Below are 17911 nucleotides of genomic sequence, written 5' to 3'. Positions count from 1 at the left end.
GTTTCAGCATGTCACCATCATATTTTCTGAAAAATCTCTCTGCCCGGGATTTTTTCCTGGGAAGCTTAGAAGCCTCAGAGAAAAAGGAAAACAATTCTTATCTCATTTGCTTCTCCTGTGTTTTGCTGCTTTGGAATGTGTGTGGAGATTGTTTATCCACAGGTGATTGTTTCATCTTTTTCAGCTGTGAATTATTTTGACTTATTGGCCAGTCAGGGTTGAGACTCTGGAAAGAGTCGCGAGTTTTCATTATTATCTTTTAGCCTTCTGTAAGTATCCTTTAGTATAGTTTCGTTTAGTATTCTTTAGTATAATATAGTATCTTAAAATAATAAATTAGCCTTCTGAGAACATAGAGTCAGATTCATTCCTTCCTTTGTCTGGGAACCCCACAAGTACAAGATCAGCAGGTTTGGGGATCCCACAACCACTCCCAGGAGACTGCACCAGCAGGTTTGCAGGTGTGTGCTCATGCCTGTGTGCTGCAGGTCACCCATCAGTTGTATCAGGTCTTTGCTGCAGCAATTTTACTGTCACTTGCTTTAAGGGAACAGCAGCTGGGCTTGCTTCTTTGGTGTGTGTATTTCCAAGCAAGTCAGCCAAGACTGGCCTGTGAATGCAGCAATGAAAGGCCCCTCTCAGAGAGCCTTTCCCTGGGCATCCAACAAAGGGGAAAACGAAGAGCTAAGCCTGGACGAGACCCAAAGAGCTCTTCATATGAATAACTGCAAATGGGAAAAAGATGCCCCAAGAGACAGAGCTGGAGGCAAGTTGTGACAATGGTTAATAACTCCCAAGGCTGGCAGGGCTGAGGATTATTTAACAGCCCAGCATGCCAGTGGCATTGGATGGACACCATCACCCTCTGAAGTCCTGAAGGATTTTGTTCAGTCTGCTTCTAAGTGACAGCTGCAGATGAAGACAGAGCTTTTTGCTTCTCCAGCACTGAACAAATTGCACTTTTCAGCAACACCTGGCCAAGGTTTCTGCTTCCGCCTCGCTCTCCTCGTACCTTCTTAGTCAAACAGAATCCAGCCATCATTTTAACTTTCAATCCACAATGGAAAGGTCAGATCCCGTGGACAGAGGCCAAAGCCTTTGTTTGCAGCCCCAAATAGGATTGCATTAGTTAAGCCTTAGCTGCCGTTCTCAATTTTCTTCATTCACAGTATACACTGGCAGCCAATTTAGTTGAAAGAAATTTGGCAACTGCTCTTGGACCTTCATCCTCCACTGTTGCTTTCTCCCCCAGTTAAACCAACTATTTTCCTTTGCTATTTATGACAGATACTAAAGCATCTCACTAGTGCCTAGGCAGAGCAAACAAATGTGTGCCTGTTTCAGGAATGACTTGGCCCAAACCATGAGGATCTGATAGCAATTAATGCCTATGGACAGAGACTTTTTTCTTCCTATTGAAGCATTTCCATATATATCACAGAGCACACCACCACCCAGCATGCAAAAAGTGACAGTGTGCACAGAATGATGTATCTATCAAACTGAACAAAACAGGAATTCAGACCCTTGAGGGCTGCAGAGGGATGACAACAGGATGCATAATGACTGGGAGGGCAGAAGCCTAACTGCAGGCATGGTAGATTTTCTCTACTGAACAACTTGATATGGTATCCGTAGGTTTTTATGCTATGATTTCAAATACATAATTCTTCCTTAAAAAGTAATGATAGTGCTAAGTGTATGAAGATCCTAAGACTTCAAAAGTAGCCCTCAAATACTGCTTTTCATGTAATGGACCTGTCCTAATACGGATCAGGATAGGTCTCAACCCTGACATCACCAGATGCAATGACTTGCCAGAGGAAGGAGGCAAAGGATGTGTCATCTCCTGGCCTGCACCACCAGCACGCACTTACCTGGGGTATTTGTTTCTCATCAGTAAAATGGAACCTGTATGCAGGGGCATACACATTTAACTCACAGCTGGCTATGCCATGGAAATCTGCAGTGTGAAAGGTGCTTGCACACAAACTCCCTGGCATGCTGGAGTCCTGCAATGGTTCTTTCCCAAAATGAGTGCCATGAAAGGCAAGTATCACTGAATGCAATCAGGACTTTAATTTACTATATTCCGTTCAAAAGCTGCCTCCAGTCAGGTTAATCAAGCTCTGCCAGCATAATTTTATACATTCTCCATGTTTTATTCATTCCTCTGATATGTTAAGAGGAGAAGATACTGAGTTGTCCATGGGTCCTGGCTGCCAATAAATATCAGGACTGGAAGTTGTTCTGTTTGCTCAGGGCACTAATGAGAGTTTTGTAACAAAATCACCCAACACGGGCACCATTTATTGACTTTGCAAAACAACCAGTTCTCTAACTCACCATCATTAACTGATCCCATGAAAGTCAGGCTTCAAAGAAAGAGAAAGTCCAATGCCATTAGCATAGCAGGGTTTCCCACTGGCAGCTCACTGAGGGACTGCCACTCGGATTACTGCCAGCCATAACCCCTGGAGCTCACAAATCCCTTTGTACTCTGAACTGAAGGGGAAGCTGAAATGTGCTGCTATGTGCTGTCCTTTTCCAAAGCTCACCAGCACCATCTCCCCCTTCTCAGGATGCACCAGCAGCAGCTGAACTGGAATTCTTTTTTTCTTTTCTGTACAATGAGGGTGGTAAAACACTGGCACAGGTTGCCCAGAGAAGTGGTGGATGCCCCATCCCTGGAAACATCCATGGTCAGATTGGGCAGGGCTCTGACCAGCTCTCATGTCCCGCTCATTGCAGAGGAGTTGGACTAGATAATCTTTAAAGGTGACTTCTAACCCAAACCTTTCTGATATTCTGTGACGATATTCCTGACTGAGAAAAGGCTGGACTCCTCAACACACCTTAACTTCTTCTGCAATTCAGAGCAGTAAATGAAGAGACAGGTGAGAATCTTGATCCCTATTCCCCCAAACACAACTATTCAGCTAATTCTTCATTTATGTCTAACACTTCTTTCAACCTGAGAAGACACCATTGGTAGAATGATAATTGTATTTCATGTTTTACAACAGCAGAGTCTCACTGGTTATCCTGCACAGTTTTATTCTATCAGTGGCAGGAATTTTAGCATGCCACAAATGCCTAATTTCCTACTAGTGGGCTTGGATTTTTTTTTCAGTCAGGATCGTATATACTGCAAAATCCCCCTTCGCTGAAATAGGAGTATTTAAATGGATCAGATAATTTTCAGCAAAAGTGTAATGGGTAAAAATGTAGGATAATTGCTTCTGCTTTTTCACTTCAATACTGTCAAAACATGTCTGTTCAATAAGCACAGAGCAGCTGTGTTTCAACTCTGTCATTATATTTAGACACATATATTAATTTAATTATATTTCTATTTATTTTACTCAATGCCATTCTGTTTATACACAAGAGATGATTCATTATTTTTAAATTATTTTTTCAATATTGGCCATTCCATACAATTTTAAAATACTGCATTTCCTTTCCAACTCTGAAGTCTTGTTTAATGTCTAAAGACAAGCTGCAGAGCAGAACCAACATTCCTCCACGAGTCCTGGCTCCTACGCCTTATACACCAGATTTTTGGAATAAATATAACCAACTGGGGGTTTGAGTCAGGAAAAACTGGCCCTGTTCTGGGTTTGACAAACACTGAATATATGGGCTACTAGAAGGAAGAAATAAATAAGGAACAACAACAACAAAGAATGCAAAGACCTTTTTAAGGGTGTAAAGAGAGTGATGCTCTCCGGGCAGGGTGCTGCCTCAGATGTGGGCAGATGGCACATCCCCAAACCAGCAGGGCAACTGCACCCTCACACAACAGGACTGGGAATTTCTTCCTCTGATGCTTCCCAGCACCAGGCCAGGATCCAAAGCCTCTGCCCAAGGGCATCTGCTCATTTGAAATGAGTGCACTGTGCTCCTTCCCTCCTTACCCACAAAGCTGGACATGAGATTTATGTTGGGAGGAGGAGCAGAGTTAATGCGTGAATGACTTCACAAGGTTGTTAGAGATTAAAACTGACACAGACTGAATTCTGCTGGAACCAACAGAGGGGTAGGGAGGGGCTTGGGCCAACATTGGGACCTCTGGACACAATAAACAGGTAATTCAGACTCAGAGAAGTCTGAAAAACACCATGGGAAGCAGAGGGTCACTCACTCCCAAATATCCCCTGGGAGAAGGAGGAATCTCCCCCCCAATATCCAACATCCAAAGCCTGAAGGACAACTAAGGGAGCTTTCATTCAAAATCCAATGCATACAGAAAAAGGATTATTATTTTTCTTGAAGAGAGGGAAGGTCAGAGTCAAGTATGCTTTTCTTCCTTTTTTTTTAATTTCAATAGGTTTACAAGTTCCTGAAGTCACTTAGGCTACAGAAATGTATTGCTATCATTTTCATTTTGACCAGCAAAGCAAGTGGTGTGTACAAAGGAAAAAAAAAAAAGAAGACATGCACACAATAACAACCACAACACTGACATGAAATAAAATACTTCAGAGATATTATGATGTGTTGAGGCACCCTCCTGGCTACTCTTAAAAGATGTCAAGTGTAATTCAGATTTGATTTCTTCCACTGTGGGTAACCCTGGCAGCAGAAAACTTTCATCAATAAAAAAAAAATTTCAGCCACATGAGTTAAAACTCCCTGTTTATAAACACCAAGAGGATGTGTGAACTGGATCATGAATCTGGTGCTCTCAAATTCCAAGTGCTGCAGCCAGCCAGCCAGACACAGGGCATATATCCTGGATCAAGACAACAATGTCAAATTAACCTAATTATTTTCTTGGAACAAAGGTTCTGAAGAGTCTTTGTTACAAAATGTTGATGTTTCCTAACCCTGTGACAGCTCATTGGCCCCATGCCACCTGGGAGAGAGAGAAGGCTCTTCCAGATAAAACCTTGCCTGGTCCTAAATGCTTTGCTACATTTATAATAATACTGAAAAATTCTAACAGCACACACAGAAAATTTTGCCTTGTAAAGCAGATGTGAGGCACGAGAGATGCTGAGCTTTATTTTTCTTGTCACCATTCTTTTTATCCTTCTAAACAGAAAACGTGGCAGGGAAGCACAGCAACTGGAACCTGGGAAGGACAACCTGAACAACAGAAATTATGCCCACATAATAAAGTAATTTGATGCAAGAGGAGGAGCAGATCAGTAGGTCAAAACCATCTACTACCAGAACTGGTTTAGTTCTAGAGGGAGGGTCCAGGGTGGTCCAAGAGCCCACCAGCCAGAGTCCATGTGTGCACTGGCAGTGCCTACAGGACTGGTTCGGACTCTTGGGTCTGGAAAACAGCAGGAAAACCAAGCCTGCTACCACAGTACAGTGCTGAGACAGATTTACAGCCACACACATTAAGTCATTAGATACATAAACACATTTAAAAAGCAGAAAGAGAGTCAAAATTACTCTCTGAGTTAAAAGGGTATCTTTGCTTTTTTGCTTAACTGAAAACATATTTCAGTTGCTGATTCTTTCCCTCAGATTTAATTTCTGGTTTTCTGGTCCTGTAGAGAAAAAAATTCCTTCTGTATACAAATACACCTGTGGGAGGGAGCTCACACATGAGCTTGGGTCTTCACTTCATTTCCTTTGCCATTCTGCTCCCCATGAAGCCCAACCAAAGGATGCAACTGATGTGTTTCATTCATTCGTTTGCTGTCAACTTGGTTCCACGGGAGGGACTGTCAATTTATGAAGACCTTAAATTACTGCTAGAAGTATAAATGACAGCTGAATATAAAGATTTTCTTTTGTGTTTACCCAAAGATATGAAGGTACTCTTTGGTGCTGAGATCTGCCCTGGTACATCCCAGGGAGCTGATACCAATTCTAGTCCTGAGAATGAGTTTCAGCCTGCAGCACTGGGCAGGATGCCCACGTCAGGGAAAATGATCTGCAAATAACAATTCTCCATCAGCTAAAAAAATGAAAGCAGTGGTTAAAAGAAACCAGCAGTTAAAGGTAATACCCATTAAAAGAATCACAAAGTGGGATGCTGAGACCAACCAACACCCAGCTCTTTATGCCCTGCTTTTCTGCACTCACACCTACACAAATAAGAGAGGAAGATGTAAGGAGGGAAACGCCAACATCTGGGAAATTCAGTTCCACACAGAACGTGGTGCATTTCCCCGAGCCACCAGCAGTCAAGTTCACTAATGATATCTGCTCACATGAAATGTCACCCACACAACTCCCTTCCTTTAGGGGATGTTTTGTAAAACTTCCTAAGCCACATGCTCATTGTCCTGCTCAGAAAAGGTCATAAAACCCTGCATTCTCATTTCCCACTGCTCTCACCGACAGCTGTGATTTACAGCAGCCCTGATTACTGCCACAGCCAGCCAGAGGCTCGTGCCCACCGATACCGGCTCTCCAATTTGGCAGGCTAAAAGTCTCCTAAAATCATCAAGTGCTGCCATAACTTTATATGACTTCATTCCAAACCCTCAGCTATTTCTAAAATAAAGCGTTTAAAGACATTTCAGGGCTCCAATTACAGCCTCTAAAAGGAAATGTACTGCTGGAGACCCGGCGGTGCTCGTGCCCAAATCCTCCTGCAAATGTGCACTCAAATGCTTCCAAATTGGTTCCCGCAGAGTAAAGTTACTAGAAATCAGTGCACCATTTTTCACTTCATTTTCCAACCACTCTATAAGGCTGGGAAGCGAGAAGCATACTGAATGGATTTACATTGATGCCCAGGGATGCTGTGATGCAGGGTTTTATGGGGCTGTCCTGCTGCTGGCAAACCTTCACGGTGCTCAACCCCTTCTCCCATGTGCCTGTTTTGTTCCATTTTAGAAAAACGAGTTTAAAAACAAAGAGGCCAAAAGCTATGGCCTGAAGGAAGCTCCACAAGCTGGGAGTGACCTCTGGCTCTGTCTGAACAGTCAATTTTCCAGAGCAAAACCTTCTACACAAGGTCAGGCTTCTGGCAGACCCTCTACCAAGGGAACACTCCTCTTCAGCCTCAACCTCCCTTCAAGTTTCACATATCTATTCTAATCCCCAAGCAGAAATATCTACATGCATGAAGCTAAAAGCAGGAAAAATACCAAAATCCTTTGTTGATACAGATTATATAAATACCTGCAAGGAACTTACAGCAGGTATTAATTTACCATAAAATATAGGTACTTGAATGAAAAGAAACATTTCCAGCCAGCCTTTCATCCTGGAAAAGCACTCATAAAACAGAGGGAAAAAAACGTAATAGTTCAGGTTTAGCTGAAAATATTTGGCTCCTAAAAAAAAAGAGCAGATTACAACAAGCTCTAAACCAGAAGTCTGACATGGAAAACCCAGAAATTAGGAAATGTGTGTTTGGAAGGGGTTTTTAGTAGTGGAGCAGATAATATTTAATGTTGAATATTTGTCTTTCCATCTTATTGCCTCTCAGATGTGGTCAGCAGTCTTAACATTAGCTGTTAGGAATACAAACCCATGTAACAGCAGGACATCACCTGCCAAGTGCACTATGCAGTGGGCTTAAAAATATCCCACTAACCCATTACCATGCTGTTTTCCAGTGTTTTCCATAATTCCATGCTGTTTGAGCAAGCACTAACCAGTGTCCAAAGGCAAAGGGCGCAACAACCCACCCTGCTATCGGCTCCTGAACAAAAACTGCCAAGCTTGGATGCTTGTTGGTGTTACACCTTTGGCACAAAGAAGAAGCTCTGTCCCTTTGAGCCTGGTTGGTATGGAAGAACATGGTCCCTAAACAGTGAGCCTTGAGCTTCCCTTCCCAGACAGCCCCAGTCAGGATGCACAGCTGCAGTGGAAATAAATGCAACTCCTAAATTACAGCTGGAGGAGAGGTTTTTTTAGCAGCCTTGCTCAGTTTCTCTAATGTCCAAGATAAAAATCAGCATATTGGCATTCTGAGTTTCGCTGATTCCGACCACAAACCGTAAGCTGGATTTGGTTTGGGTTCCTTTGGTCCACGCAGTGCTTGGAATAGTCCTGATAAGATTTTACTGCAGATTATTTTTCCTGTAGGGAAAGCAGTGCTGCAGGGGGAAAAAAATACAGCACTGCTTGTGCTAACAGGAAAATTAAACCCCTTGTAACTCTCACATGATGATATTGAAGGCACTTAGAGGCACAAAGAGCTGTGCATTGCATTGGGAGCTCTGTTTGTAGCTTAAACAGCCAAAGTAGCTCCAAGGGTACCTCATCTTCTTCCTCTTGTGGCTCTGGAAAGCCAGACATGTGAGCTGTAAGTGGTCCTGCTGGCTGGCACTGCTCCCAAGCCACAAGCCTGCCCCCTGCTCAGCCACAGCCCAGCCTCAGCACAAGAAGAGCATGGCAAGGCACAAAGACATAATGGCAATTCATGGATTTTTAAACCTGATTGTATCTCTTCTTCAGTAACTGACAGGACTGAACACACAGCATCCTCACTCCTGGTCCCTGCAGAAGGATTACAGAAGTACAAGCTGATTATTTCAATGCACTTTTTTGAAGGTGTTGCTAAATAAACCTATTCAACATGCACAGAAACGCACAAACTGGCCTGGAACAAGCTCCAAGGGTTCCTCTCTTGCAAGTTCCTGATTGTTGAGACTCAGGTGACTTTTGCATCACATTTGGCTACTAAAGTTGACAGTGAGGAAATGCACATGAAGGTGAGTCCTTACTGCCAGGCTGCTCCAGAGCAGTGAGTGATGAGAAGGCGATGGAATACACAGGTTTTCTTACACATGGACTGTGCTTTCCCGCTGAGATACTGATGCCTTCCTCTTCTTTACTGCACATTTCCCACCACATAACCTGTGTGTCTGGTGAACAGAGACATTCAGGGTACCAGGTTGTTTAAAACTTCTTATCTTGAAGTTATTTATAATCGGCCACTTCTCACAAGGAGCTGCAGCTAAGGCTTTCTTCCAGAAAGGAGAGATAAGTTTAGCAGTAACTGTGGGAAAGCTTTTAGTAGCAGAGTTGAGACAGGGATGAAGGGAAGTGAAAGCTGTCAGAGTAAATCCTAGGTGAGATGCCTCACTGCATCTTCATGCTGTAAGTTAGCACCAGCTCTCCATGGCAGCCTGCAGCTGTTCATGCTGTCATTTTGGACTTTTTCATCACACGTCTTCCTTTTTATTAAATGGTGCAATTTGCCTTTTCTTCTTTGGCACAATTATTTAATTAACCTTCCTCCAGCATCCTGCTACCACAGAGTGCACCATCCAGATATTCCTAGAGCCAAATTTCTGTCTTTTTTCTCATATAAAGAATGCATACTAACAGGTGGAAAAATATTTCTTAGAAAAAATAATCAACTTTCAGCTCCTTCTGATAAGTAAGACTTATGTGTACTTAGCAACTCCTTTTAAGAAAGGCATTTACTTCTCCCCTTCTCTTTTTAGACCTCAGAATTTATAGTGCAAGGCAGCATCAGCATTTACAGGTTGGATATTTACCTAATTAGCTATAGTTAATGGAACTTTTTACATAAAGCCCTTTCTCAGTTCTGGGAAACAACAACTTCAAATCCACCTGTTTAAGAGGAGATAAAGCGAGAATCTACAACTCTTCACCCAGCATCACATCAACTTGCTAAAGCAACCCCCATGCAATATGATCCACACATCAACCATCACCCCAAACCACTCTATGAACACTTTATACCCAACCTCTTTCAGTCTTACACATTTCAGATCAGTTCCTCAATGGGTATAATTCAAAACAAAAATGTGCTAATATAAAAAAAAATGTTTTATAAAATTTATAAAATTTGTTTTATAAATTCCTGCACCTTGAGCAAGGTCTTCTACAATTTCCACAAATGATCAGATATTCTAGCGCAGAAAAGCTGCTGTTGGATGCTGCACATCTTGCAGTGCTAAACGACATAAAACCTGCTCCTGGCCTTTGCAATGCCAAGCAACATTTCTGTACATACCTTCAAAAATACACCCGTGTCGTTACACCACAGGACAAATGCTTATTGATACTTCAGCTGTAGTCTATTGGATTTCCTAATAACCAAGTGTCTTTATTCTATTCACAGGAGCATTCAGCCTGAGTAATTGTCTTCCATTCCAGAAAACGGCTGTGAAGCCAAATGTGGAAGAAAAGGAAAGAGCTCTGCACAGCATTTACAATAATTGTAATAGCTGTCCTGAAATATCTATTTGTTCTCTGTTATTTCTCTTCTAGATCATTTTCATTTCAAAACATAATGCACCCATCACATTTGGAATATACATATGTAATTTCTATGTTTTGCATAAAAACAACGTAAGAAGCATCAACCTGTAATAAAGGCAGCCTGGGATCTTCAGGAAACAAACTGAACTTCAAAGTGGCAACCACAACCTGTGCCTCTTGAACCTTACCTACCCACACCTCCTGCCCAGCAGCAGGTTTGCCCACCAGCTCCACTTTGAGCTGCCCACTCTGTTTGTGGTTTGGGGGGCCCATGTTGTTACTCTTTGCTTCTTTGTTCCATTTGCAATCAATTGCTGTTAAATAATGGTGAATTTTCCTGCACTGCTGCCAGCTCCACTGACTGAGACATGAGCAGTTTCCTGCCTGGCAGCTCGAGTACAAGCAAGAAAGTGCTGTCCCATGCATGAAGTGCTGTAAAAACTCCATGGTTGTTTGCTCAGAGCAAACCTGGGATGTTTCTCACTCCCCAGCTCAGTTCCTTTTTCACTGCTCTTTACATTGAGATCCCTCCTTGCTCTGTTACCAACTCACCCCTCCAGTTTGGTGTCTCACCTTTCCTCAGGTGCTGGAAGCATTTCTGTGTAATAGAGTGCAATTGTAATATCAAAATTCTGCAGAGCTCTCTGTTCTCACACCATTATCCAACTCCCTAAAAATAAACATGTACATTTCTTCATGGTATTCCCTTCTATGCTTAAAATAACAAAAACACAGAGTAAGATAGAACTGGAAGGACCAGCAGTGTCTAATGGAAAGTATCTGCAGGACCTATGTAACACAGGGTGTCCCACTTGTCCCTGCTCCATCCAACAGAATGTGTCTGCAACTTGACAGTCTCTTGCTACTGCTCCAGGCTACATCTCTTTATCTTGCCTGATGTGGGTATCTGCTTCTTCTGCAGCAACCTGCCATCTCAAAGCTGTCACCAGGCCTGCTTTCTATCTTCTCTCTAAGCTAAACAACCAGCAGTCACCAAACACTTTGTCCTCTAAGCTCCCAATCATTCTTGGTGCTCCACACTCTCCCCAGGTCCCCTTTCCCATCTGGACACTCAACATCCGTCCAAGAACAGTGCTCAGGCTGGGACCTACCAAACAAATAAATATAACAAAGTTTCAGGAGGTGGCAATGTGCAGTCCAAGTGCTGATATTCAGCAGCCATCCTGGTGCACCTCTGTGGGCAGACTGTCCCATCAGTCCCATCTGTCACTGCCATGCTGACACAAATCTGACTAATTCATGAGCTCACCACCCTCACTAACTTCACTTGTCACAACATTCAAGAGGGGAAAGGGTTGGATGGACTGATACTGTCAATTGTCAGCTGATGTTGACCTCTGAAGCACCTACTCTGACAACCTCTCTTCTGACAGTCTCTGCCCAAAGAGCAGCACCAGCTCTGTTCTCCACAAACCTATCACTGCCAGCTTCATGTCCAGAACTCCAGTCACCTGCCACTCAAAGCTTTAAAAAAGCCTAACAAAACAACTGTTTGTGTTTTGATGGTAAGCTCTTGTTGACTACCAAGCACAGCAGGAAGACCTCAGATGCTGCTGGTATGGCTACAAAACAAGTCATTCATTGAAATTGTTCAGATGCTCAACTGGTAGGAATCACTGGCACTCCAGGGAAGTCAGAAGGCCAGAACCCTGTTCATATTAAAACCAGATAGATCCCCAGAGTCCCCTGCTGACGTTTATCTGCTAGCAATCTAGAACAGCATTTTCTGACTAATCCTTCAAAGTCGTTATTATTTTCAGCCTCACACTCCTCACATCCACTGCTCCTGCTGGGATTTTGTAACTCACCCTAAGACTTATATACATGATTTATCTGCAAGAGCCTTTTCTCCTCTTGTCTGGTTCCTCAACAATTCAAGGCAGTACCCAAGATAAACACAAGGCTTTTCCTTTAGGCGGTCTGGGTAAGTACTGTCCTGCCATAAGTTTTTTATTTTAAGGCATTGGTCTAGCAGGAGGAATTGATATGGAAATGAGTGTCATTACCAGCATAAACAATCTGTTACTTTCCATACAAGTCAGAGTGCTAAATCACCACTGGTCCACTACATTACCATCTGAATAGCAGGAGGTAGCTAATGGGCCATATGTTAAAAAGCAGGTTACCCGCATCTTCATTTGCAAATGAAAAGCGAGAATGACAGCTGAATGGGGAAGATATGACCATTGATCATATTGCCATTCCCAGGGCCCCCACCAGAATACCCAGTTATGAGACAACCAGACAGTTCCTCAGCTCCAAATACCATCCACTTCACAACAAGGCTCCAAAAATCGACTTATGATACACCAAGCGTGTCACCCAGCCCGCTTCCAGCTCAGCACAGGAGGTTTCCCAACTAAATGTCACCTATCACAAGAAAATACTTGAAGAACTGCACCATAAAAGGTCCACATTTACTTTCCCAAGTTGTGACAAACATTAAAGGACCCAAGTTTCCCAAGAGAGCTGCAGGGAGGAAGCAAAACAAAAATTGCACATCTGCAGGAGTTCATCATCCAAACCAACCACAGGGCAGAAAAACCCAACCCTGCCCCATCTCCAGTTTTCAGTCCCAACACCATGAGCTAAGGGATGAAGTCAGCAGCTATTATACAAAGCTGACTTTGTACCAGGAACAACACCAGGGAGCCCTTGTTTAGGCAGGAATTAACCACCCAGTTCCACTTTAATAGGTGAGGAGGCAGAGAAGAGTCTCTGTGATGGGGAGCACTTAATGGAGTTATCCCTCCCCAGCCAGAGCTGCTCCCTCTCAACTGTGGCCACAAAAAGATGGAGAGGGGGGAGAAAGGCACCTTTTTACTTGGTGGGATCATTTCATGCCTTGCCTGCAAACTCATTTACCCTCCAGCAAGGGGAATGGCTGTGCAGGCCACAGGGAGGACACACAGCCATAATCTCCCTGACTGCTGCCCAGCCAGAGTGCAAATAGCATCGTGCTCTGCCTCAGCAGGGCTGCTGCTATTTAATATCTCCTTGCAGTGATATTGCTTTGCTCTTCAGGAACAGGACTCACCTCAGTGTCCTGGTTTCCCCCTGCCCTCCTACATATACTCTAGAGCCAGTGGTAAAAAAGAAAAAAAAAAAAAAAAAAAAAGAAAAGGAAAATTACATTGAGAGGTCAAGCCACTCAAATGCATATGCATTAGAGCTCCCAGAAAGCAAACTAATTACACTGAAAATGATGAGCTATACAGAGCCAGTGTGACACCAAAAATGACCATTTAAGATGTGATAATAAGCTCTAACACATAGTTTCTCACTCAAAATGAGTCTGGAAAGCTTGAAAAAATCAGATTTGTTTTTGCAAAAATGCCGAGTGATGGCATTCATAATGCACCTTGCATGCCAAGCTCTGGCAGCCCTGCCTTGGCTCTCCCACCCCTCCATCATCCCCATGGGAATGAATGGCAGCTCTCCCCTCCCCAGAACTGCATGCTCTGCAGGATGCTCCAGAGACCCTTCCCAGAGGGAAACTTTATTGACAACCCTGGGAGAAAACCAAAACTACATACATACCTCGTGGCGTTTTTCTCTTACAGGAAGTTTTTCCTCAATCTTTACCAACTTCAAAATTGATCTAACACATCCTCTTCTGGTAAGGAAGAATGAGGCAGTTAAATCACAGCACCCTGGCATTTGTAGCAACTAATGGATATAAACAGCATTTTCAAATCCCTCAAAATAATTTACTGCATCTCCCAAAGTTGCCTTTCAGTGCAAACAGTTGCAGAGTTAAAAGGTTTTACAACTGCAAATCATTTTTGGGAACAGTGTACAGAATGAGGGTATTCATCAATGGGTTTATTAATATGAGTAGAAAGAATAATGGATGCAATATCTGCTAAGGGGACATCACATTATTATACATGCTTTAACTAATTTGCAATCTGGAAAAAAAAAAGTATATTGTATTCCAGGGAGGCTCTTATCATTTGCCTACTGCTCTCTTTAGGCACTTACAACACCTGATTAATTAATAATTGTTGCTTGGGTTATGCTGCTCCACAACTTCTGTACCCTGGCTGTGAATAATAATCTGGCACTAAAAATTTAATAGGTGCATTGCAATGCTAGCCAAGATGCACCCCGGTGAGTGTTAAATAACTTATTTTTTGTAAATATAGCCCTTTTTCTTTTTTCAACCTGAAAGCAGCATTACACTTGGATAATTCCACCTGTCACTCAGAGCAGTAATTAACACTTGCATTGCCTCACTGTGAGATTACTTGAGAGAATCCCATTTGGAATTTTCCTCCCCCTCCTTGTTTTTTCCCAAAGCCATCATCACACTCAGCTGAGCTGCATTTTCACGCTATGCAACCAAGTCCCTGGCACACAAATGGTCAGCTGGGGGTGGGTTTTGGTGCTGTTTGAGAAGAAGGAGCCCAGGAAGGCTAGATTGGGCTGGATGTGAGCTTAAAAGATTTTTCCAGAAATAAAAGGAAAGGGGAAAGGAAGGAAAGGGGAAAGGAAGGAAAGGGGAAAGGAAGGAAAGGGGAAAGGAAGGAAAAGGAGGAAAAAGGGGAAAGGAGGAAATTAGTTTCTGGGACAAACAACAGCGAGAGACAGACAGACTGGCTGTGTTGCCACTACAAGTAAACAGCAGCAGCAACGGAAGCCAAATGTCCCTGGTGGTGACACAACGCTCCCACAGCAATCAGGGAGATCCAAATGTTGGGATGCACAACAGATCTCTTGGACATGGAAACTTGCCCTGGACAAACTCTTCCCTGAGAAAGGCACAGGGAGAGCCAGACTGAGCCAGGACAAGTGCAGGAGTGCCAGCACGAGCCATCAACCTGCAGAAGGCAGCCCCCTTTGGGCAGCAATTCAGGAGGGTGTCTCCATGGCCAGGGCTGGGTGAGGGATGCAGAGCTGCCTCGGGAGCACATTCCATGGCTGCAGAGGGCAGCAGTGACAAACGAGGTAACTCTGACCTTGCACAGCTCTCCAGTGGCAAGGACATCTGATAGCATTCACTGGTTAACCCAAATATAGCACAAAACCTCAAGGCAAGCTGGAAATCTTGCTCAGGGAGGGCTGAGGGCTACAGCAGGCTCCGAGAGAACTGCAGGTTTGTCCCTAACCCCTGGGAAAGAGAGGCACCACTGATGACCTCCAGCAACCGTGGCCAGTCCTCAGGCACATCCTGGTCCTTGCCCTGTGCTCCAGCAGCAATGGAGGCAATACAGAAATACAGCAAAAATACAGCAAGATCCAGGAGAAGGAGCTGAACCAGCCCACTGATCCAGGAAAAGGAGCTGGACCAGCCCACTGACCAGCATGGATCACCATACCTTGCAATTTTAAAAACCATTTCCTTTCTCAATTAATTTGCACCCTGTTTTTCTAGTATAATGCAAGTTAATTTCTGCATAAACAACAGCAATGGGAGGATTAGGCAGAATATCCCATGAAGGATGACTTTCAAAGTTTTAAGCTCATGAAAGTGATGGAGGAGAAGAGCAAGTAGGTGCACTCCAGGTTTACAATCTCCCCCAGCCTCCATCAGCAGAGCCTGGACCAGCTGGGAGAGCAACAAAAACCTGCCTCAGGGTGCCACAGAACAGGAAACACTCACTGTTTCACTGGGTCTGGGATTTTTCATTTCGTTTTTCTTTTCTTTTTTTTTCAGGCTTTTGATTGTTTGGCTGTTTCTTTTTAGTTCCTTCATTTTTGGGTAAGAACAACTTCAAAGCCTTACAGATAACAGATACTGCTAATGTATATCTAACAAGTTTTTTGGGGGAGGTGGGGGGAACCCCTACAAACAAGCAACTCACTCACTAAAATAACCACAACAGCAAATTTTTTAATAATCTCAGCCCACTCCCTGGCACAGATACCATTTGTCACAGCTTTTCTGGGCAGAGCTGAGCACTTCAGAAGTGCAGGCTTTTGGGATTACAAAGAATTTTAGAGATGCTGACAAGCTGTGCCAGGAGGTTTGAAAAACAGCACCTTCTTACAGCACTCAGGATCACAAACGTTTGCCTTGCTATCACTTTCATGGAAAGGAAACAGGAAAGAGTAATAAAGCTTTTAGTAGAGCTAATTAAAATTAAATTACTCACAATTTACAATCTGCTTTGTCTATATCCCTAAAAATAAAGCCAATAAAGAGACAGACATTCTAAACTCTCAAATAAAAAAAAAAAAAAATTGGCTCTCCCTTGCTTTTATATGTCAGCCAAAATATAAAATACCGCATCTTCACCAGCAATAATTCTGGACAAAACCATTAATCATGCAAAACTCATTCAACACATTTTGCCTTTTCTACCACGTGTGAATAATTCACAAATTAAAAGGAGACCAACTAGGGTTACCACTGCAATGACTAAAAGCTTTGCAAGAAACTCAAACCCTTGTGCTTCAGGGTGTGCACTGACCTCTGGCTCAGAAGAGCTGAACCAAAGCTGCAGCAAATGAAACACCAAGTGCCTTCAGGAGAAAGGCTTCCCCAAACATGGGACCACAGACTTCTGAGCCCTCTGGGCACGCTGGGTGTACTATTTGCTGTTTAATTTCCCACCTTGCTCAATCCCAAAGCAGCACTCTGGCAATCAGGACAGTGGGAAGCTTCAGAGCCTCACAGAGGATCCCATAAACCTGCAAGCCCCTAAATTGTAGGTACACACCCACACCTGTGACACTGCCTGAGTGTCCTGGAGCCTGGTCCATCCCTGGGCTCCTTCCCATCCCAGCCTTGGTGCACACCAGCCTGTCAGACAGCATGGAGCAGCTCACACAAGGCACCAGAGATGCCTTGTCTACAGGTGACAAGCTAAGTGTGAATTTCGGATAATTGCCCTTTTTTAAAGCCAGGAAGAGAGTGGGAGGATGGAATCAAGCACTCAACAAAAAAGCATCTTGCTGCATTTTAGAGACAAGCAAATGGGTGAAAAAGTGAACTCTCATCATCCCCAGGAACATTATTCTGACTTACAGCCAAAAAAAAACCTCCACCAGTCTGTGATGCATGAAAAACTTGTAGAACACAAAATTCAAAGAATGGTACAAAGCCAGAAAAATCCCCAGGATTTTGGGAGTGCTTTTCAGATCAGCAGCATCACAAGTAACAAGTGCATATAATGAGACTGAACTAAAATGAACTTAAGACAAATGCTAAATACTGATGGAACAGTCAAGGACCAAAGCAAACAACAGATGAAAAAAAGGGCCCATGATTAACAGTCCTACATCTCCTCCTGAGACAGAAAATTCCATTAATGCTGCAAACATTGTCACGTCCCTTGCACAGAATTAATAAAAATGCCTTTTCAGGAAATCAGGAAATCTTTTCAAGAAAGGCAGAACCACTTTCCTGCAGGCATGTAAATTTGGCTTAATTTTCAAGAGGATATTTGCTTAACTCCCAAGTGTTTCCTGGGCACAGTCAGGTATCTCCCCACGCCTTACTGCAGCTTTTTAGAGAAAGTATCTCCAAACACATTTCATGAAGAAGCCCTTATAATAATTTTGCAGATAGGGAAACTGAGGCACACGTGCTTGCAACAGTAAACCCCCAGACATCAAGCCACAGTTGTTTTTTCTTTCAATGTTTCCCTTTTGTGGGAAATACGAGCAGCCCCTCATTGCTGAGGGATTTTACAGCTGATACACACAGTGTGTGCTGCATCCTGGCACAAAGCAAGGACCTCAGATCATGGTTTCAGAAAATGAGGCACTGCTCACCACAGCT

The sequence above is a fragment of the Ammospiza caudacuta genome, chromosome 8 (genome assembly GCF_027887145.1).
Source record: "Ammospiza caudacuta isolate bAmmCau1 chromosome 8, bAmmCau1.pri, whole genome shotgun sequence".
In the NCBI taxonomy this organism is placed as follows: Eukaryota; Metazoa; Chordata; class Aves; order Passeriformes; family Passerellidae; genus Ammospiza; species Ammospiza caudacuta.
This window is presented reverse-complemented; position numbering follows the sequence as displayed.